Source organism: Bos indicus, chromosome 4, assembly GCF_029378745.1.
Source record: "Bos indicus isolate NIAB-ARS_2022 breed Sahiwal x Tharparkar chromosome 4, NIAB-ARS_B.indTharparkar_mat_pri_1.0, whole genome shotgun sequence".
Taxonomy (NCBI): Eukaryota; Metazoa; Chordata; class Mammalia; order Artiodactyla; family Bovidae; genus Bos; species Bos indicus.
Window position 1 is genome coordinate 29,051,754 of NC_091763.1, and position 22,986 is coordinate 29,074,739.

At 39.2% G+C, this 22,986-nt stretch overlaps 1 protein-coding gene across 1 annotated transcript in view; it reads right to left on the reverse strand.

Annotated features, from left to right (window-relative positions):
- TMEM196 (transmembrane protein 196) overlaps window positions 1-22,653 on the reverse strand; it is a 309,179-nt gene extending 286,526 nt beyond the window's left edge. Inside the window, exon 1 of the mRNA XM_070787568.1 lies at window positions 22,508-22,653. The gene's annotated coding sequence lies outside the window, so the exon portion shown is untranslated. The remainder of the gene's footprint in view (window positions 1-22,507) is intronic.
- Window positions 22,654-22,986: the final 333 nt, after the last annotated feature.

The window sequence follows — 22,986 nt, forward strand, 5'->3', positions numbered from 1 at the left end:
TACTAAAATTCTTGGACAAATTCACAACACTCTTTTTTCATAATCTTCTGTCCCCTGGGTCTGTGCATTTCTGTCCCTTGGGTCTGTGCAGTGGGACTTAAATATCTCTTATTTTCTGGGCTTCCTCCTCACTCCCTTCTCATGGGCTCATATTCCACTCCATGTAACTTATCCAGGTATTTTCCTAAAGAGAAAATATTTCCACTGGTTCCAGCTATTAACATTTATTTTCACTCTGCTACTTCACTCTTCCTTCTCATGGGAAATCTTCATTTCACGAAAGATGTCACGTAAGGTCCTTTACTTATATTATCTCCCTAAGTAGATTTTGATTATATCATTTCCCATTAATTGTAAAGTAATTACCTTGATGTCATTCAGCCACAGGGAATAAAACAGGCTGGTCACAGGAAGACTATTGTCCTGTCCACTTCCACCAGTAAATTCTCTGTGTACTGGAGAGCATAATGGTTTAAAATCTATTTCTCTGAATCCTATTTCACAATTACAGGGCGAGAAGTAAATAATCACTCAAAAAACAAGCAAAGTATGCAATAAGAAGTTCTAATTCATATGAAATAACTAGTTAAGGGAGGGTAGAGGATAAAAAAAATTAAGCAATACACAATGTTGGTGCATTTTGCTAGAGTGAAAAACAAAACAAAACAGACTTCCTTCCCTAAGCTTCTCTTCTAGTTCTGCAATGTGCCAGGGACACATACTGTCCCTGTACTCACTCCTTCTATGACCTCATCCAGGCCTCAACGCTGATGCTTCCCAAAGAAATCCCAGCTTCATTCCTCCCCTGAACTCTGCTAACTCCATGTTTGCCCTGGGGTACCTAATAAGCATTCAAGCAAACATGGCCAAGGCAGAACTCTTCATTTCCCCTTCTAGGTCTTCAGTCAGTTCAGTTGGTCAGTCGTGTCTGACTCTTTGCGACCCCATGGACTGCAGCACGCCAGGCCTCCCTGTCCATCTCCAACTCCCGAAGTGTACTCAAACTCACGTCCATCGCGTCAGTGATGCCATCCAACCATCTCATCCTCTGTTGTCCCCTTCTCCTCCCGCCTTCAATCTTTCCCAGCATCAGGATGTTTTCAAATGGGTCAGTTCTTCACATCAGGTGGCCAAAGTATTGGAGTTTCAGCTTTAGCAGCAGGCCTTCCAATGAATATTCAGGACTGATTTCCTTTAGGATGGACTGGTTGGATCTCTTTGCAGTCCAAGGGACTCTCAAGTGATTTCTCCAACACCACAGCTAAAAAGCATAAATTCTTCAGTGCTCGGCATTCTTTATAATCCAACTCTCACATCTACACATGACTACTGGAAAAACCAAAGCTTTGACTAGATGGACTTCTCTTGGTAAAGTAATGTCTCTGCTTTTTAATATGCTGTCTAGGTTGGTTATAGCTTTTCTTCCAAGGAGCAAGTGTCTTTCATGGCTGAGGTCATCGTCTGCTTTGATTCTGGAGCCCCCCAAAATAGTCTGCCACTGTTTCCACTGCTTCCCCATCTATTTCCCATGAAGTGATGGGACCAGATGCCATGATCTTCATTTTCTGAATGTTGAGTTTTAAGCCAACTTTTTCACTCTCCTCTTTCACTTTCATCAAGAGACTAGTTCTTCTTCTCTTTCTGCCATAAGGGTGGCGTCATCTGCATATCTGAGGTATTGGTACTTCTCCTGGCAATCTTGATTCCAGCTTGTGCTTCATCAAGCCTGGCATTTCACATGATGCATTCTACATATAAGTTAAATAAGCAGGGTGACAATATACAGCCTTGACGTACTCCTTTTCCTCTTTGGAACCAGTCTGTTATTCCATGTCCAGTTCTAACTGTTGCTTCCTGACCTGAATACAGATTTCTCAGGAGGCAGGTCAGGTGGTCTGGTATTCCCATCTCTTTCAGAATATTCCACAGTTTATTGTGATCCACACAATCAAAGGCCTTGGCATAGTCAATAAAGCAGAAATAGATGTTTTTCTGGAACTCCCTTGCTTTTTTGATGATGCAACTGATGTTCACAATTTGATCTCTGGTTCCTCTGCCTTTTCTAAAACCAACTTGAACATCTGGAAGTTCACAGTTCATGTATTGTTGAAGCCTGGCTTGGAGAATTTTGAGCATTATTTTACTAGCATGTGCTGCTGCTGCTGCTAAGTCACTTCAGTCGTGTCTGACTCTGTGCGACCCCATAGATGGCAGCCCACCAGGCTCCCCCGTCCCTGGGATTCTCCAGGCAAGAACACTGGAGTGGGTTGGCGTTTCCTTCTCCAATGCATGAAAGTGAAAAATGAAAGGGAAGTCATTCAGCCGTGTCCGACTCTTAGCGAACCCATGGACTGCAGCCTACCCGGCCCCTCCATCCATGGGATTTTCCATACTAGCATGTGAGATGAGTGCAATTGTGCAGTAGTTTGAGCATTCTTTGGCATTGCCTTTCTTTGGGATTAGAATGAAAATTGACCTTTTCTAGTCCTGTGGCCACTGCTGAGTCTCCCAAATTTGCTGGCATATTGAGTGCAGCACTTTCACAGCATCATTTTTCAGGATTTGAAATAGCTCAACTGGAATTCCATCACCTCCACTAGCTTTGTTTGCAGTGATGCTTCCTAAGGCCCACTTGACTTCACATTCCAGGATGTCTGGCTCTAGGTCAGTGATCACACCATCGTGATTATCTGGATTGTGAGGATCTGTTTTGTACAGTTTTTCTGTGTATTCTTGCCACCTCTTCTTAACATCCTCTGCTTCTGTTAGATCCATACCATTTCTGTCCTTTCTTGAGCCCATATTTGCATGAAATGCTCCCTTGGTATCTCTAATTTTCTTGAAGAGATCTCTAGTCTTTCCCATTCTATTGTATTCCTCTATTTCTTTGCATTGATCACTGAGGAAGGCTTTCTTATCTCTCCTTACTCTTTTTTGGAACTTTGGATTCACATGGGTATACCTTTCCTTTTCTCCTTGCTTTTTGCTTCTCTTCTTTTTGCAGCTATTTGTAAGGCCTCCTCAGACAGCCATTTTGCTTTTTTGCATTTCTTTTTCTTGGGGATGGTCTTGATCCCTGTCTCCTGTACGATGTCACAAACCTCCGACCATAGATCTTCAGGCACTCTGTCTATCAGATCTAGTCCCTTAAATCTATTTCACACTTCTACTGTATAATCATCAGGGATTTGATTTAGATCATACCTGAATGGTCTAGTGGTTTTCCCTGCTGCTGCTGCTGCTGCTGCTGCTATGTCACTTCAGATGTTTCCAACTCTGTGAGACCCAACGGACTGCAGCCTACCAGGCTCCTCTGTCCATGTGAGTTTCCAGGCAACAACACTGAAGTGGGTTGCCATTTCCTTCTCCAATGCATGAAAGTGAAAAATGAAGTCGCTCAGTCGTGTCCAACCCTTAGTGACCCCATGGACTGCAGCCTCTCAGGCTCCTCCGTCTACAGGAGTTTCCAGGCAGGAGTACTGGAGTGGGGTGCCATTGCCTTCTCCAAGTGGTTTTTCCTACTTTCTTCAATTGAAGTCTGAATTTTGCAATAAGGAGTTCATGATCTTAGCCGCAGTTAGCTCTTGATCTTGTTTTTGCTGACTGTATAGAGCTTCTCCATCTTAGGCTGCAAAGAATACAATCAATCTGATTTCGGTGTTGACCATCTGGTGATGTCCATGTGTAGAGTCTTCTCTTGTGTTGATGGAAGAGGGTGTTTGCTATGACCAGTGGATTCTCTTGGCAGAACTCTATTAGCCTTTGCCCTGCTTCATTCTGTACTCCAAGGCCAATTTTGCCTGTTACTCCAGGTGTTTCTTGACTTCCTACTTTTGCATTCCAGTCCCCTATAATGAAAAGGACATCTTTTTAGGGTGTTAGTTCTAGAAGATCTTGTATGTCTTCACAGAACTGTTCAACTTCAGCTTCTTCAGCATTACTTGTCAGGGCATAGACTTGGATTACCATGATATTGAATGGTTTGCCTTGCAAACGAACAAAGATCATTCTGTTGTTTTTGAGACTGCATCCAAGTACTGCATTTCAGACTCTCTTGTTGACTATGATGGCCACTCCATTTCTTCTAAGGGATTCTTGCCCCACAGTAGTAAATATAATGGTCATCTTAGTTAAATTCACCCATTCCAGTCCATCTTAGTTCACTGATTTCTAAAATGTTGATGTTCACTCTTGCCATCTCCTGTTTGATCACTTCCAATTTGCCTTGATTCACGGACCTAACATTCCAGGTTCCTATGCAATACTGGTCTTTACAGCATCGGACTTTGCTTCTATCACCAGTCACATCCACAACTGGGTGTTAGTTTTGCTTCATCTCTGTCTCTTCATTCTTTCTGGACTTATTTCTCACTGATCTCCAGTAGCATATTGGGCACCCACCTACCTGAGGAGTTCATCTTTCAGTATCCTATCTTTTTGCCTTTTCATACTTTTCATGGGGTTCTCAAGGCAGGAATACTGAAGTGGTTTGCCATTCCCTTCTCCAGTGGACCACATTTTGTTAGAACTCTCCATCATAACCTGTCCGTCTTGGGTGGCCCTACACAGCATGGCTCATAGTTTCATTGAGTTAGACAAGGCTGTGGTCCGTGTGATCAGATTGGTTAGTTTTCTGTGATTGTGGTTTTCAGTCAGAAAACTAACCAATCTATGAAACTATAAGCCATGCCGTGTAGGCTGCTCCATACTATTATAAACTAGACCTCAGTCTCCTATCCACAACAGAGAGAAGTTAGACAAAAATTATATCATTAAAACTGAATAGTACTTGAACAAAATTCAGTTCTCAGGCATATTCTCTTTGTTTCTTACTATCTTTCTAAAAATATCTTTTTTTGATATAGACTTTGAGAATTTAGCTCACTTTCAGACTGCCCCCAAGAGTTACTATTGCCTTTCATCCAGACCACTAAACCCTTCACTATTTTTTACCCTGATCCTTGGGGAACATTTTATCTTTGGACATCTAAGCTAGAATTCATGGTATTGTATATTCTTTTTCAAGTCAAAGAATACTGTCCATAGGAGCTACCAAGGGAATAAATGCTAAAATATTTTAACAGTTGCATCATGGCTTTTAATTGCCAATGAAGCATAAATTAATGCATGTTAATGATGTTCATATCTTACACAGCTATAAAAGGACAAAAGCATACTAAGTATATACTTGGAGTAAATCTCTTTAAATGTTTATTGTCAGACTATTTTATATGTGGCTTGAGTGATACATAGAAGATATATAATTTGTTTCATTGCTATCATTTTTACATCAACCCTATTTTAAAGAATCATGACAAGAAATGAATATTTCACATAAATGAACAAAAGACTGTGTCTGTGATAGCTGAACATCCAGATGTAAAGAGGAAAAGTCAGTGATGTAACAGTTTCCTTACAGAAAACCAAACATCTGGAGATTTGGAGGAAATGTCACAATTACCTAAATATTTCATTTCTTATCTGGATGTTTATTTTCATGTAGCTGCAATCTAATTTGGCACAGTGTCAGTAAGTACAGGCGGGATGAGAGGAGTGTTGGATTCTACAGAAAAAGTTGTTTTTACCCAAAGAACTATTTAAAATATTATTTTTAAGTTTTTTTAAAAAGAGGTTTGGTATTCTCAAAGGCTATTTTTTTTAATATAATGAGAAGCATAAGGTAAAATAAATCAACCCTGAATATTCATTGGAAGGACCGTTGTTGAAGCTCCAATACTTTGGCCACCTGATGCGAAGAACCGACTCACTGGAAAAGACCCTGATGCTCAGAAAGACTGAAGGCAAGAAGAGAAGTGGGGGGCAGAGGATAAGATTTGTTGGATAGCATCATCAACTCAATGAACATGAATATGAGCAAACTCAAATTCAGGAGGTAGTAGAGGATAGAGAATCCTGATGAGCTTCAGTCCACAGGGTCACAAAATCACACACAGACTTGGTGATTGAACAACAACTAAGTCAGACTCAGTTGATGAACCTGGAGAGCTTCTCAGACAGACAAGAGACAAATGAAACCCACCCTGGGACACAGATGCTGGCAGCAGGACATGGTGCCAGGAAGCGCTTTGTCAGGACACAGCCTCAGGCCCTAGCTGGTTGGCTCCTGTCCTGGGATGCCCCAGGCTAGGCAGTTAGCTGGGAGGGACAAGGCCCCACCCACCAGCAGGCCAGCTGCCATAGGAACCCCTAAGCACCCAGCCACCTGATCAAGCTCCACCTATCAGAGGGCTTAGGACTAAGCCCCACCTACCAGTGAGTAGGCCTAGCCCCAGGACTTATGGGGATCCATCAGCTAGCTAGCTATCAGACATGTCCTGCCCACTATTGGAATGCTACTAGTCCTGGTACCTGGCTTTACCTCCAGGCGGTAGGCATTATCCTTATGATCCCCTGGGCCCTAGTGCTACCCACTCACTTGGTACCATCAGCCTCTGGGCTAACGCTAGCACTTGGACCCAACCACAGATCTGGAGGCAGTTGCCTCATGACCCAGCCCCACCCACCTGTAGGCCAGTACCAGGACTGGAACTTCTGTAACCTTAAAGCCAGCTGTGCCAGGGCAGAGTCCCAGCCATCAGTAGCCTCTACATAAGGAAAGTCTGGCAACCAACTGGGCTGGGAGCTAGCCAAGCCTAAAAGCATACTTACAGTAGTCAGCCTGCCACCACAGAAGGACCCACACAATCCACAGAGAGGGCATCTCTTCTAAAGCATTTAGCTCTGGTTACCTGACAAGAGTGCACTTGCAGGACCCATAGGACATTTCCAACATAAGGTCACTTCTGCAAGATCAGGAAATATAACCAATCTACCAAATACACAGAAATAAATACAGTGATTTAGGCAAAATGAAGCAACAGACAAGCAGGTTCCATATGAAGCAACGAGTTAAAACCCAAAGAACCAAGTGAATCAATCTACCAATAGAGACTTTAACAGTTTGTTAAAAACTAACTTCTCAGGCTTTCCTGGTGGCTACTGGTGAAAAATCTGCCTGCTGATGCAGCAGACACGGGTTCGATCCTTTGTCCAGGAAGATCCCACATGTTGTGGAACAACTAAGCCTGTGCATGACAACTGCCGAAGGCTGTGTGCCCTGGAGCCTGTGTTCTGCAAAAAGAGAAGCCACAGCAATGAGAAGCCTGTGCACTGCAACTAGAGAGTAGGCCCTGCTCTCCACAACCAGAGACAGCTCATGCAGCAACACACAACACACCCCCAAATACAACAACAACTAACTTCCCATTCATTCTTCCAAGTTCTTTGAGATTCTTTATGATCATTACCTTAAAGTCTACATATAAACCTACGGTAACCACAAATCAAAAATCTTTAATAGGAGCACACACACACAAAAGAAAGAAATTCAAGCATAACATTGACAATAGTTATCAAATCAAGGAAAGGGATCAAAAGAAGAAAGGAACATAAAGAACAACAAAAACAACCCCAAAGCAACCAAATGTTAGTAAGTATACATCTATTAATAATTATGTTAAATGTAAATGGACCAAATGCTCCAGTCAGAAGACACAGAGTGGCTGAATGAATTAAAACAAAAAAAACACCCATACATATGCTGCCTATAAGAGACTCATGTCAGACCTAAAGACACACAAAGACGGAAAGTGAGGGGATGGAAAAATGTATTTGATGTAAATGGTAAGGAAAAGAAAGCTCGGGTAGCAATACTTATACTAGATAAAACAGACTTTAAAACAAAGACTGTAACAATAGACAAACAAGAGCATTACATAATGATAAAGGGAACAATTAACAAGATACAATAATTATAAATATATATGCACCCAACTTAGGAGCACCTAAATTAAGGAAGAAAATATTAAGAGAAATAAAGGGAGAAATGGACAAAAACATAATAATATTAGGGGACTTTAACACCCTATATATATATCCATAGAGAGAATATCCAGACAGAAAATCAATAAGAAATGGGTCCTGGCCTTAAAGGACACATTAAACCAAATGAACTTAATACATAAAAAACATTCCACCTACAAACAGCAGAATATACATTTTTTTCCAACTGTATATGTAACATTCTCCAGAACAGATCATATTATGTTACAAAACAAGTCTAAGTTATCTTAAGAATTACATCCCATCAAGCATCTTTTTCAACCACAAAGATATGAGACTAGAAATAAAGACAAAACTGTAAAGACACAAACAAAAGGAGGCTAAGCAATATGCTATCATACAACCAGTAGATAATTGAAGAAGTCAAAGCGGAAATAAAATATTTGGAGAAAAATGAATATGAAAACATAGCAATCCAAAATCTGTAGGATGCAATACAAACAGTTTTAAAAGGAAAGTTCATAGTGACAAAAGCTTAACTCAGAAAACAAGAAGAACCTCAAATAAACAACCTAAACTTATACCTAAATGAACTAGAAAAAGAAGAAAACAGCACTTGGAAAGAAATCATAAATATCAGAGCAGAAATGAGTGAAATACAGACTGGAAAAAAATGGAAAAAAAGAAAAAAAGTAATGAAATTAAGAGCTCATTCTTTGAAAAGATACCAAATTCATACACATTTCACCAGGACTATCAAAAAAGAGAGGTCCTAAATCAGTAAAATCAGAAATGAAAAAGAAGTTAAAACTGACATCACAAAAATTCAAAGGATAATAAGAACTTACTAGTTATACAACAATAAAAGGACAGCCTAATAAGAAATGAACACATTCCTAAAAATTTGCAATTTCCCAAGGCCACAACAGTATGTGAACCATGAACTTCCAGATGTTCAAGCTTGATTTAGAAAAGGCGGAGGGACCAGAGATCAAATTGCCAACATCTGTTGGATCATTGAGAAAGCAAGAGTCCCAGAAAAACATCTACTTCTGCCTTATTGAGTATGCCAAGGCCTTTTACTGTGTGGACCACAACAAACTGTGGAAAATTTTTAAAGAGATAGGAATACCAGACCACTTGACCTGCCTCTTGAGAAATCAGTATGTAGGTCAGGAAGCAACAGTTAGAACTGGACAACAGACTGGTTCCAAATAGGGAAAGGAGTATGTCAAGGCTATACATTGTCACCCTGCTTATTTAACTTCTATGCAGAGTACATCATGAGAAACTCTGGGCTGGAGGAAGCACAAGCTGGAATCAAGATTGCCGGGAAAAATATAAATAACCTCAGATATGCAGATGATAACACCCTTATGGCAGAAAGCAAAAAAGAACTAAAGAGCTTCTTGATAAAAGTGAAAGAGGGGAGTGAAAAAGTTGGCTTAAAACTCAACATTCAGAAAACTCATGGCATCCGGCCCCATCACTTCATGGCAAATAGATGGGGAAACAATGGAAACAGTGACAGACTACTTTTGGGCTTCAAAATCACTGCATATGGTGACCGCAGCCATGAAATTAAAAGATGCTTGCTCCTTGGAAGAAAAGTTTTGACCAACCTAGATAGCATATTAAAACGCAGAGACATTACTTTGCCAACAAAGGTCCGTCTAGTCAAAGCTTTGGTTTTTCCAGTAGTCATGTATGGATGTGAGAATTGGACCATAAAGAAAGCTGAGTGCCTAAGAACTGAGGTTTTTGAATTGTGGTGTTGGAGAAAACTCTTGGGAGTCCCTTCGATAGCAAGGAGATCCAACCAGTCCATCCTAAAGGAAATCAGTCTTGAATATTCATTGGAAAGACTGCTGCTGAAGCTGAAACTCCTATCCTTTGGCCACCTGATGGGAAGAACTGACTCATTGGTAAAGACCCTGATGCTGAGAAAGATTGAAGGCAGGAGGAGAAGGGGATGATAGAGGATAAGATGATTGGATGGCATCACCAACTCAATGGACATGAGTTTGAGTAAACTCCGGGAGTTGGAGATGGACAGACTGGCATGCTCAGTTCATGTGGTCACAAAGAGTCAGACACAATTGAGCAACTCAACTGAACTGAAGACTGAACCAGACAGAATTAGTAAATATGAACAGATCAATTATCAGTAATAAAACAGAATCAGTAATTTAAAAATTCTCAGCAAGCAGAAGTCCAGGACCAAATAGCACATGAATTTTAGCAAACATTTACATAAGAGTTAACATCTATCTTCTCAAAACTATTCCAAAAAGCTACAGAGGAGGGAAGCCTTCTGAAATCATCCTATGAGGCCAGCATCACCCTGATACTAAAGCAAAAATATCACAAAAGTTGAAAAGTACAGGTCAGTATCATTGATGCAGATAGATGCAAAAATCCTCAACAAAATAGTAGCCAATCAAATTCAACAATATATTCAAAGGCTCACACATCATGATCAAGTGGCATGTATCCCAAGGATGCAAAGATTTTTCAATATCCACAAATCAATGTGAAACATTAACAAATTAAAGAATAAAATCACATGATCATCTCAATAGATGCAGAAAAAGCTTTTCAAAGAATTCAGTATCCACTTATGATAAACATGTCAAGGCAGTGGGTATAGAGGGAACATATATCAATATAATAAAGGCCTTACATGAGAATCCCCACAGTTTCATACTAATAATGAAAAGCTGAAAGTATTTCCTCTAATACCAAGAAAAAGACAAGGATGTCCACTCTTTGCCACTTTTTATTAAACATAGTATTGGAAATTTTTATCTCTTCAATCTATTTGTTCTGCAGGCACTCTATCAGATTTAGTCTGATAGAGTGAAAAATAGATTCAAGGGATTAGAGCTGATAGACAGAGTGCCTGAAGAACTATGGACAGAGGTTCCTAACACTGTATAGGAGGTGGTGATCAAGACCATTCCCAAGAAAAAGAAATGCAAAAAGGCAAAATGATTATCTGAGGAGGCCTTACAAATAACTGAGAAAAGAAGAGAAGTGAAGGTCAAAGGCAAAAAGGAAATATCTACCCATCTGAATGCAGAGTTCTAAAGAATAGCAAGGAGAGATAAGAAATTAATCTTAAGTGAATAAAACAAAGAAACAGAGGAAAACAATAGGATGGGAAAGACTAGAGATCTCTTCAAGAAAATTAGAGGTATCGAGGAAGCATTTCATGCAAAGATGGGCTCAATAAAGGACAGAAACACTATGGACCTAATAGAAGCAGAAGATATTAAAAAGAAGTGGCAAGAATATACCAAAGAACTGTACAAAAAAGGTCTTAATGACCCAGATAACCATAATGGTGTGCTCACTGACCTAGAGCCAGACATCCTGGAACATGAAAGCCAAATGGGCCTAAGGAAGCATTACTACAAACAAAGTTGGTGGAGGTAATGGGATGCCTACTGAGCTATTTCAATTCCTAAAAGATGATTCTGTTAAAGTGCCACACTCAACATGCCAGAAAATTTGGAAAAGTCAACAGTGGCCACAGGACTGGAAAAGGTCAGTTTTCATTCCAATCCCAAAGAAAGGCAATGCCAAAGAATGCTCAAACTATTGCACAGTTGCATGCATTTTACACGCTAGCAAGGTAATGCTCAAAATACTTCAAGCTAGGCTTCAACAGTGCATGAACCCAGAACTTCCAGATGTTCAAGCTGGATTAAGAAAAGGTAGAGATACCAGAGATCAAATTGCCAACATTCACTGAATCATAGAAAGAGCAGGATAATTCCAGAAAAATATCTACTCTGCCTCATTGACTACGCTGAAGACTTTGACTGTGTGGATTGCAAAAACTGTGGAAAATTCTTCAAGAGATGGGAATAAGAGACCACCTTACCTGCCTCCTGAGAAACCTGTATGCAGGTCAGAAAGCAACAGTTAGCACTGGACATGGAACAATGAACTTTCAAGTTGGGAAAGGAGTATATCAAGGATATATATTGTCACCCTGCTTATTTAATTTATACGTAGAGTACATCATGTGAAATGATGGGCTGGATGAAACTCAAGCTGGAATCAAAATTGCCGGAAGAAATATCAATAACCTCAGATACGCTGATGACATCACCCTTATGGCAGAAAGCAAAGAGGAACTGAAGAGCCTCTTGATGAAGGTGAAAGAGGAGAATGAAAAGCTGGCTTAAAACTCAACATTCAAAAAATGAAGATCATGGCATCCAGTCCCATTACTTCATGGCAAATAAACTGGGGAAAAAAAAATGGAAACACTGACAGACTTTATTTTCTTGGGCTCCAAAATCACTGTGGATGGTGAATGCAGTCATGAAATTAAAAGATGCCTTCTCCTTGGAAGAAAAGCTTTGAGAAACCTAGACAGCATATTAAAAAGCAGAGACATGATTTTGCTGACAAAGGACTATATAGTCAAAGCTATGGTTTTTCCAGTAATCATGTATGGATGTGACAGTTGGGCCATAAACAAGGCTGAGTGCCAAAGATCTGATGCTTTCAAACTGTTGTGTTGGAGAAGACTCTTAAGAGACCTCAGACTGCAAGGATGTCAAACCAGTCGATTCTAAAGGAAATCTATCCTGAATATTCATTAGCAGGACAAGCTGAAGTTTCAGTACTTCGGCCACCTGAAGCAAAGAACTGACTCATTGGCAAAGACCCTGATGCCAGGAAAGATTGAGGGCAGGAGGAGAAGGGGGCAACAGAGGATGATATAGTTGGATGAAATCACTGACTTCATGGACATGAGTTTGAGCAAACCCTGGGAGAAGGTGAAGGACAGAGAAGCTTGGCATGCTGCAGTCCATGGGGTGTCAAAGAGGTGGACACAACTGAGCCTCTCAACAACACTGGAAATTCTACTCAGAGCAATCAGACAAGGAAAAGAAGTTACAAGAATCCAACTTTGTAATCCAATTGGAAGACCTAAATCTGTTGCTGTTTGCAGATGACATGGTGCGATACATAGAAAATTTAAAATGCCACTAAAACTATTGGAGCTCAGTGAATTCAGTAAAATTTTGAGATACAAAACTGTCATACATAAATCTCTTGTTTCAATACAATAACAACAAACTATGAGAAATAAATTAAGGAAGCAATTTCATTCACAATCTCATCAAAAGAGAATAAAATACTTGAGAATCAATCGAAGCAGGAAAACAACTGCAAAAACTGTAAGACACTGAAGAACTGAATTTAAAATGACATGAACAGATGAAAGATATACCATGTCCACAGAATGCAGCAATGCCCATACTGCCCAAGGCAATCTATAGATCCAGTGCAATCCCATAAAAGTACCAATGGCAGACATCACATGGATTTCTACTAACAACATTTACAGAAGAGTCAATACCTATCTTCCCAAACTACTCCAAAAAAATTGCAAAGGAGGGAACCTTTCTGAAGTCATCCTATGAGGCCTACTTTTTCACAGATCTAGAACAAATAAAACTAAGACTTGTACTGAAACACAAAAGACCCTGAATACCCAAAACGATCTTAGGAAAGAATGAGAAAATAGTATGAAATATAGAAGCTTGATACCACCTATAGTACAAAGTGACAGTAATCAAAATAGTATGGCACTAGAACAGATTATAGATCAATGAAATGGAATAAAAAAAAACAAAAGAAAGCCACACTTATGTGGTAAATTAATCTATTCAAAGAAAGCAAGAATATACAATGGAGAAAGAGTCTTTTTAATAAGTGCTGCTGACAAAACTGAACAGAAACATTTAAAAGAAGGAAATTAGAACATTCTCTAACACCATATTCAAAAATAAACTCAAAATGAATTAAAGACCTAAATGTAACACCAAAAATCACAGGCAAAATACCCCTTGACATAAACCATAGCAATGGTTTTTTGGATCTGTCTACTAAAGCAAAGAAAACAAAAGCAAAAATAAACAAACGGGGCCTAGTTAAACTTAAAAACAGAGCAAAGGAAACCATCAACAAAATGAAAAGACAACCTACTAAATGGGAGAAAATATTTGCAAGTGATACAACTGATAACAAGTTAATATCCAAAATATATAAACAGCTCAAAGACCTCAAAAAAAAAAAAAAAAAAAGTCTGATTGAAATGGGCAGAAGACCTGAGTAGATATTTTCCTCCCCAAAAAACATATAGATGGCCAGCAGGTACATGAAAAGATGTTTAATATTGTTTATCAGAGAAATACAAATTAAAACAACAATTTTATTTCACCTCACATCTGTCAGAGCAGCTATCACTGAAAAGGACATAAATACCAAATGTTGGCAAGGACATGGAGAAAATGGAACCCTTATATACTGTCAGTGAAAATGTAAAACAGTGCAATCTGTGTGGAAAGTTTCTCAAAAAAATGAAAATTAAACTACAGTTCAGTTCAGTCACTCAGTCGTGTCCGACTCTTTGTGACCCCATGAATTGCAGCACGCCAGGCCTCCCTGTCTATCACCAACTCCCGGAGTTCACTCAAACTCACATCCATTGAGTCGGTGATGCCATCCAGCCATCTCATCCTCTGTCGTCCCCTTCTCCTCCTGCCCCCAATCCCTCCCAGCATCAGAGTCTTTTCCAATGAGTCAACTCTTCGCATGAGGTGGCCAAAGTACTGGAGTTTCAGCTTTAGCATCATTCCTTCCAAAGAATACCCAGGGCTGATCTCGTTCAGAATGGACTGGTTGGATCTCCTTGTAGTCCAAGGGACTCTCAAGAGTCTTCTCCAGCACCGCAGTTCAAAACCATCAGTTCTTCGTACGTCCCACCAATTGCACTCCACTCCTGGTTTTTTATTCCCTGCCCTCCAAAAAAGGCTACTTTGAAAAGATACATGCACCCCAATGTTCATACCAGCATTATTTACAATGGACAAGATATGTAAGCAACCCATCATGTATGTATATACACACATACACAAATATAGCACTCAATCATAAAAAAGAATGGAATTTTTCCATTTTCAAAAACATGGAGGACTTTCCTGATGGTTCAGATGGTATGCATTTGGAAGGTATTATGCTAACTGAAAAAAGACAAGCAGAAAAAGACAAATACCATATATCACTTGTATGTGGAATCTAAAAAGTAAAACAAGCTAGTGAATATAACAAAGAAACAGAATCACAGATATAGAACTGGTTATTACTTTGCCAACAAAGGTCTGTCTAGTCAAGGCTATGGTTTTTCCAGTGGTCATGTATGGATGTGAGAGTTGGACTGTGAAGAAAGCTGAGTGCCAAAGAATTGATGCTTTTGAAGTGTGGTGTTGGAGAAGACTCTTGAGAGTCCCTTGGACTGCAAGAGATCCAACCAGTCCATTCTAAAGGAGATCAGTCCTGGGTGTTCTTTGGAAGAAATGATGCTAAAGCTGAAACACCAGTACTTTGGCCACCTTATGCGAAGAGTTGACTCACTGGAAAAGACTCTGATGCTGGGAAAGATTGAAGGCAGGAGGAGAAGGGGATGATAGAGGATGAGAAGGTTGGACAGCATCATCGACTCGATGGACGTGAGTCTCAGTGAACTCCGGGAGTTGGTGATGGACAGGGAGGCCTGGCGTGCTGTGACTTATGGGGTCGCAAAGAGTCGGACACGACTGAGCAACCGAACTGAACTGAACTGTATTACCTTGCTACCTTTTCTAGAAATCTAAACTCTCATAAAATTTATTTTTTTTAATGTCTTGTTCTAAGAGGGTTAGCATATTTTCACAGTCTGGGAAGAGATGTCATTTAATAAACTGCTGAATGAATTGCAGTTTGATGGTCCTGTAGTAACAATACACCAGCAATAGATCAATGGGAAAACACCAGGATCATCAGAATGGGCTACTGGTAAATGAATTCTAAATCTGCCAGCGTGATCAGCACAGTCGCTGCATGCAGCAAATTAAACAACCATTTAACAAGGAAAGCTATAGGAAATGTGATAAGATTTGGCTTGTGCATTCTTCTACTGGAGCTGCCATGACAAAATACCATAGACTAGGTGGCTTAAAGAACAGAAATTTATGTTCATAGTTTTGGAGGCTGGAGGTCCAAGAACAGGATGCCAGCATGATCTATGTTAGTGAGAGCCCTCTTCTGGGCTTATAGACAACCACCTCCTGTGTGCTTCCATAGCCTTTCCTTAGTGTCTGTACTTGCAGAGAGAGAGCAAGAGAGATCTCTCTCTTCATTTTCCTATAAGGCCATCAGTTCAACTGAATTAGGGCCCCATCCTTAGGATCTCATTTAACTTTAATTACATCCAAAAGTACTTCATCATAACAGCTACGTCAGGGCTTACAACTTTAATTTCCAAATATGGACAAAATTTATCCACAGCAGCCTGTCCCATGTGTGTGTTGGGGGAAGGAGATTGAGAAAGCATTTAATATTGCTAAAAATATTAATAGTAGGACTTTCTAGGATAGACGAAAATGTTAAAATTGTAAGAGGTCTACAATTCCAACTGGAAAGGTTTTCCTTCAAGCAGTAGACTCATGTAATGCTGTAACTCAGGGTATCAATAGAGTGGCTTGAGTTATTTGTCATCAGTAACAAGCTCTGGTCCAAAGCCAATGCATGTTTTTTGTTTTTTTTTTTTTCTTGAAGCTCTCTTTATTTTCACAGGAAATCTCCACCTCTGAGCTTCAGTTTTCTTAAAATATTTAAGTGTTTAAAGCTTTTCTTCATAAACTTCAATGGGAAAAATAAATGGGTAAAATATGAATGAGTGAATAGAACAATGATTCATGGATTGTCTTAGAATGAGCTTTTGTATTTTTCCTTTGCAACATATATTTTAAAAATATTGTGTTACAAATGACAGCCCAGATACTAGTAATGAGTTCTCTAATGTTTCAGAAATTAATATGTCCTGTCGAACTGGCAACACTAATTTATGTTGTACTAGCAATGAATAGGAACTTGAATTTAAAAGTACCACTTACAGTAGCATCAAAATATAAATTATGTAGGAATATATTTGAAAAAGATGTATAAGACATAAACATAGAACACTACATAAATTTGCTGCAATAAATTAAAGATTTCAATTAATGGAAAACACCTGGATTAGAAGACTCAATATTTTTATGATATGTGTTCTCTCCAAAATTGACCTACACAGATTGAATACAATCCCAATCAAAATCCCAGAAGGCATTTAAAAAATTAAGAAAGAAATTGACAAGCTGGAACTAAAATCAAAGAAAATGGAAAGGACATGAAACAGTCAAAACAATTTTGTAAAAGTGAAAGTGAAAGTCACACAGTTGTGTCTGAATCTTTGTGACCCCATAAACAATACAGTCCGTGGAATTCTCCAAGCCAGAATACTGGAGTAGATAGCCTTCCCCTTCTCCAGAGGATCTTCCTAAACAGGAATCAAACCCAGGTTTCCTGCATTGCAGGTGGATTCTTTACCACCTGAGCCACAAGAAAAGCAATTTTTTTTTAAAGCATACAGTTAAAATATATGCTGAAAAATGATACCATCTGGGTTTTAATCCTGCGTCTCCTCGTTTTCCTGTGTGACCTTGAATGTTGAACTTTACTCTCAAGGAAGTATAACTCCTGATTTCAAAAATTATTGGAAAGGAAAATAAGATAATGTTGTTTTAGTATAAACACAGACAAATAGATAATGAAACAGAATAGAAAGTCCAGAAATAAATCAACACCATATACTGTCATTCAGTTCAGTTGCTCAGTCATGTCCGACTCTTTGCGACCCCATGAATCGCAGCACACCAGGCCTCCCTGTCCATCACCAACTCCCGGAGTTCACTCAAACTCATGTCCATCGAGTCGGTGATGCCATCCAGCCATCTCATCCTCTGTCGTCCCCTTCTCCTCCTGCCCCAAATCCCTCCCAGCATCAGAGTCTTTTCCAATGAGTCAACTCTTCACATGAGGTGGCCAAAGTATTAGTTTCAGCTTTAGCATCATTCCTTCCAAATAACACCCAGGACTGATCTCCTTTAGAATGGACTGGTTGGATCTCCTTGCAGTCCAAGGGACTCTCAAGAGTCTTCTCCAACACCACAGTTCAAAAGCATCAATTCTTCAGTGCTCAGCCATCTTCACAGTCTAACTCTCACATTTATACATGACCACTGGAAAAACCATAGCCTTGATTAGACGGACCTTTGTTGGCAAAGTAATGTCTCTGCTTTTGAATATGCTATCTAGGTTGGTCATAACTTTCCTTCCAAGGAGTAAGCGTGTTTTAATTTCATGGCTGCAATCACCATCTGCAGTGATTTTGGAGCCCCCAAAAATAAAGTCTGACACTGTTTCCACCATTTCCCCTTTAGGCTTTGACAAAGAAACTAAGGCAATTTAATGGGGGCAAAGTCTTTTCAACAAATGATGGTGGTGCAATTGGATAGCTTCATACCAAAAAAAAAAAAAAAAACAGAAAAACATGACCCTGATTTATAATAAACAAAGAATTATCAATTTTATCATAGACCCTAACAGTAACTAATAGAAAGTAAAAGCATTTGCTCTTCAAAAGATATTGTTACAGGAATGAAAGGGCAAGTCACACATTGGAAAAAAACATTACCAAAGCTGATCTGCAACTAAGAGCTTGTATGCAAAATTGAGAATTTTCCAGTATCAACAATAAGACTATGAACAACCCAATTAAAAAAAGGAAAGAACATTGGAATGAACATTTCACTAAAGAAGATGTACAGATGGCATACACGAAAGGAGGCTGTTAAGAAAACGCAAATTGAAACCTCAATGCACTATCACTACACACTCACTAGAATGGCTGAAACTACAAATTATCTATATCAAGTGTTAGTTAGGATATGGAACACTGGAACTCTATATACTACTGGTAGGAATACGTACTAGTATGTTCACTTTTGAAAACAGTTTGGCAGTTTCTGAAAATGTAAACATATGCTCACCATTTGACCCGGCCATATCCTTCTTAGGTATTCACGAGAGGATATGAAAACCTAAGCATAAAGAATTGTACACAAACATACAAAGAAAGCTTATTTGTAATGCCCCAGAATAATCTAAATGGCCACCAACAGGTGACTAGATTAGCAAATTGCCATATATCCTCTCAACAAAATACTGGACAATAAAAAGGAACTACTAATGCACAAAATGAGAGAATCTCAAAATAGTTATGCTGAGTGAAATAAACAAGATCCCCTTTGTCTTGGGATAAATAAGATACATATGCATTATTCCATTTATATAAAATTCTAGAAGACACAAACTCATCCAAAGTGACAAAAAGCAGACCAGTGGTTGCTTGAGGATGGGGAATTACAAAGGTCAGAAGGAAAACTAGGAGGATGGTGGACATATTCACTATCTTGTGTGTGATACATATGCTAGCATTCATAAAAATCATTTAAATATGTACAGTTTCAAAATGTCAATTTTACCTTAATAAAGCTGTAACCTTTAACCCAACTGGTGTAGAGAGAAGACGGGGTAGCAGCTACCCTTTGTGAGTGTGGGCAGTCACTGGGAGTCGGAGAGGCTTCTGGGCTCCCAGTGATGCTCTTGTGTTTTGATCTGGATGCTGATGACACACACGTGTTCACTTTCTGAAATTCATTTAGCTGACAAACATGATATGTATACTTTCCTAAATGTATGTTTTTCTTCCTTAAGCATTTTACATTAAAGTAAATATATAAAGTTCTGCCAGAATTCTCCATGTAGACAGGATAAACCTGAAACAAACCAAGCAAACTCACAAAAATGCAAGATGAATTACAGATGGGAACAGAAGGAGAACTAAAAAGCCCAGTCAGCTAGTATTTAAATCATGCTTTACTGAAACGTAACACAGAAACTTCTCTCAAGTTCAATTCAGTTCAGTTGCTCAGTCATGTTTAACTCTTTGCAACCCCATGGACTGCAGCATACCAGGCTTCCCTGTCCATCACCAACTTCCGGAGTTCACCCAAACTCATGTCCATTGAGTCGGTGACCATTCAACTATCTCATCCTCTGTTGTCCCCTTCTTCTCTTGCTTTCTATCTTTCCCAGCATTGGGGTCTTTTCCAATGAGTCAGCTCTTTACATCAGGTGGTCAAAGTATTGGAGTTTCAGCCTCAACATCAGTCCTTCCAACGAACCATCTCTCAAATTAGTGAAGTATAAAAATCTTTCTCATTTTATCACTGAGTCTTTTTCAGAGACATCGTATTTTTAATTCCTATCTCAAGATATTAATTCTCAAAGTGAATTTTTCAAGTCTTTTTCAGCAGTATATTAAAGCACTATGTGTACAGATGTATGGCAAAACCAATAGAATATTGTAAAGTAATTAGCCTTCAATTAAAATAAATACATTTATATTAAAAAACAAACAAAGCACTATGTGATGAAAGGTGTTTCATAGGCAAAAATGATTAGGAAACTTGTGCTATACAAAGTTAAGCTTTTCTTCCATGCAATATTTATATATAAACTTTTACCATGTTAAAATGTGCCATGAATTCCATATAGGAATATGCAGTATTTCTCAAACTTAGATATTCACAGAGCTTCCTTTTTCAGACAGTATTCCAAAACACTAGTATTTCAATGAATATACACTGCAGTTCTGGAAATGAAAAACCAACTGTGGTTGTTTACTACTATAGCTAAAATGTGTGTTGTCAAATTAGAACATCTGGGTTTGAATTCTGCCTCTGCTTTTTCTGTGTGAACCTGAATGCTGAAAAGTATACACATCATTTCTGTCAGCTAAACTAATTTAAGAAAGTGAACACATGTGTGCCACTAACATCCATTTCAAAACACAGCATTACTGGAAATTGAGAAGCTTCTCCTGATTTCAGGGACTACCCACGCTCACCAAGGGTGTCTTTCAAAAGGAGATGATAAAAATATGGTTGTTGTGGGTTTAAAAAATGACTAAACATATGTAAAACAGTGCCTGCTACGTAGTAAATGTTCAAGAGTGTTAACGATTAATCTTAAGAAAAGTGGCCTAAGCAAGGACCAGAGGTACGGATCATGTTCCATTGTAAGTCTTGACTGGAACTTAGGGTCCATTTCATTTTTCATCAATCCACCAAAAATTTGGCAATAGAATTATATGAGATGTAAATGTTCTTGCCATAAAAATAAAAACAATTAAATGAATAATATGTGAAGACTGTCTTAATTAATCTTACTGTGGCAATCATTTCTCAATATATGTATCAAATTACATTGTACGCCTTAAACTTGCATGATTTTACATGTCCATCCTAAAGGAAATCAGTCCTGAATATCATTGGAAGGACTGGTGTTGAAGCTGAAACTCCAATACTTTGGCCACCTGAAGCGAAGAACTGACTCATTTGAAAATATGCTGATGCTGGGAAAGATTGAAGGCGGGAGGAGAAGGAGACAACAGAGAATGAGATGGTTGGATGGCATCACCGACTCAACAGACATGAGTTTAAGTAAACTCCAGGAGTTGGTGATGGACAGGGAGGCCTGGCATGCTGCAGTCCATGGGGTCACAAAGGGTCGGACACGACTGAGCGACTGAACTGAACTGAAAGTGTCAATTATATCACAATAAAGCTAGGGAAAAAAAGAACAATTACTATCACATACACTCATTAAGGAGACTGAATGACTTAAGTGTCTAGTCTTAAACCTCTAAAAATCAAAATAATTATATGAAATGCTATTATTTATAACCATATCCAATATACATGACAAGATTACGAATTCCTTGGGGTTAGAGACCACATTTGCCCATGATTCTCCTTTTTGAGGATTAGAGTAGAGCTTAATTAGTCTAAGCATCTTAGAAACCCTGCAATGCCCAGCAGTCCTTTTAGCATGAGGAAATCCAGGCATTTCAGAGGAATTGTGTGGGGGATTTTGAGTCAGTTCTCTGTATCAACAGGACAAAGATACGTCAGCAGAAGACGGTACAAGATGTTTTTAACAGGATTTCACTTGGATGTTGATGGCATCCATAAATGAGGATTCTTTCATAGACCTTCACGTTCCTTCTTGTTGGTTACTCGCCAAGTCGTACTCTTTTGCAACCCCATGTACTTTAGTCCATCAGGATCCTATATCAATGGGATTTTCCAGGCAAGAATACTGGAGTGGGTTGCCATTTCCTTCTCGAGGGGAACTTCCTGACCCAGGGGTCAAACCCACATCTCCTACATTGGCAGGCAGATTCTTTACCATTGAGCCATAGGGAAGCCCAACTGACACATTAGAAAATAGTTAAACCAAACAGGGTGAGGAGCTCAGGAACATTAAAGGTTTTATCAGCAAATCCTTGGATGAGAATTAAATGCTTCTCTGCTTGTTACTTTAATGATTTGATTTTCCTGAAGCTGATGGGTAGGAGAATAAGGGTTGTATGCTTATCCTCCATAGTGCCTAGCATGTACTTACACATAATAGCTGTTAATGAATATGTTTTTTGAGCATGTGGTGTGATCAGAGAGTAGAGCGACACGTGCAGAACTGATATTCCCATTTCCCAATTCCAACTACATCAAAAGAAGCAAACAAAAAATGGTAAATGTATAAAACAGAGAGAAAGGATGAAGTGCCAGGCAAAGCAGAGTTTATCTGCAAAAAGAAACGTGCTTTATAACTACAAGGACTAAAGCACAAGAGGGGATAAGATAATCTTTACTTTCCAGGATTTCTTCCAGGGTTAATCCATGCAAGGAAAGCGCTCTGAATCCAAAGGCATAAGAACCATTTAAACGCCGTCTAACCATGGCTTCCCGCTGCATTGTGTAGCTATTTTTAGCCCACAGTCATGCTGCTCTGGGTCAGAACGGGGGACATCTGTGGTGAGAGGAATAAATTGCTTGCAGCAAGACAAGTTTTGATGAATAATTACTTGTGTTATAATGTGCAGCCAGGGCAGCTCCACTCCACAGACTGAAAACTAAGACTTTCAGGAAGTAATCACGGGCAGGTCCTCGGTGGCTGTCTATGGCTTCCAGCACTAATGATACTTGTCAGTGCTGCCAGGACGATCCAGGACTAATTGATTTGCTGTGAACCCTACTCGAGGTTAGCCCCAAGGCTGATGGAATGCAATGCAGTTATGTTTTCAAAGCACTTCATAATCATTAGTTTTAGTCCCGATGTTCCTGGGAAGTA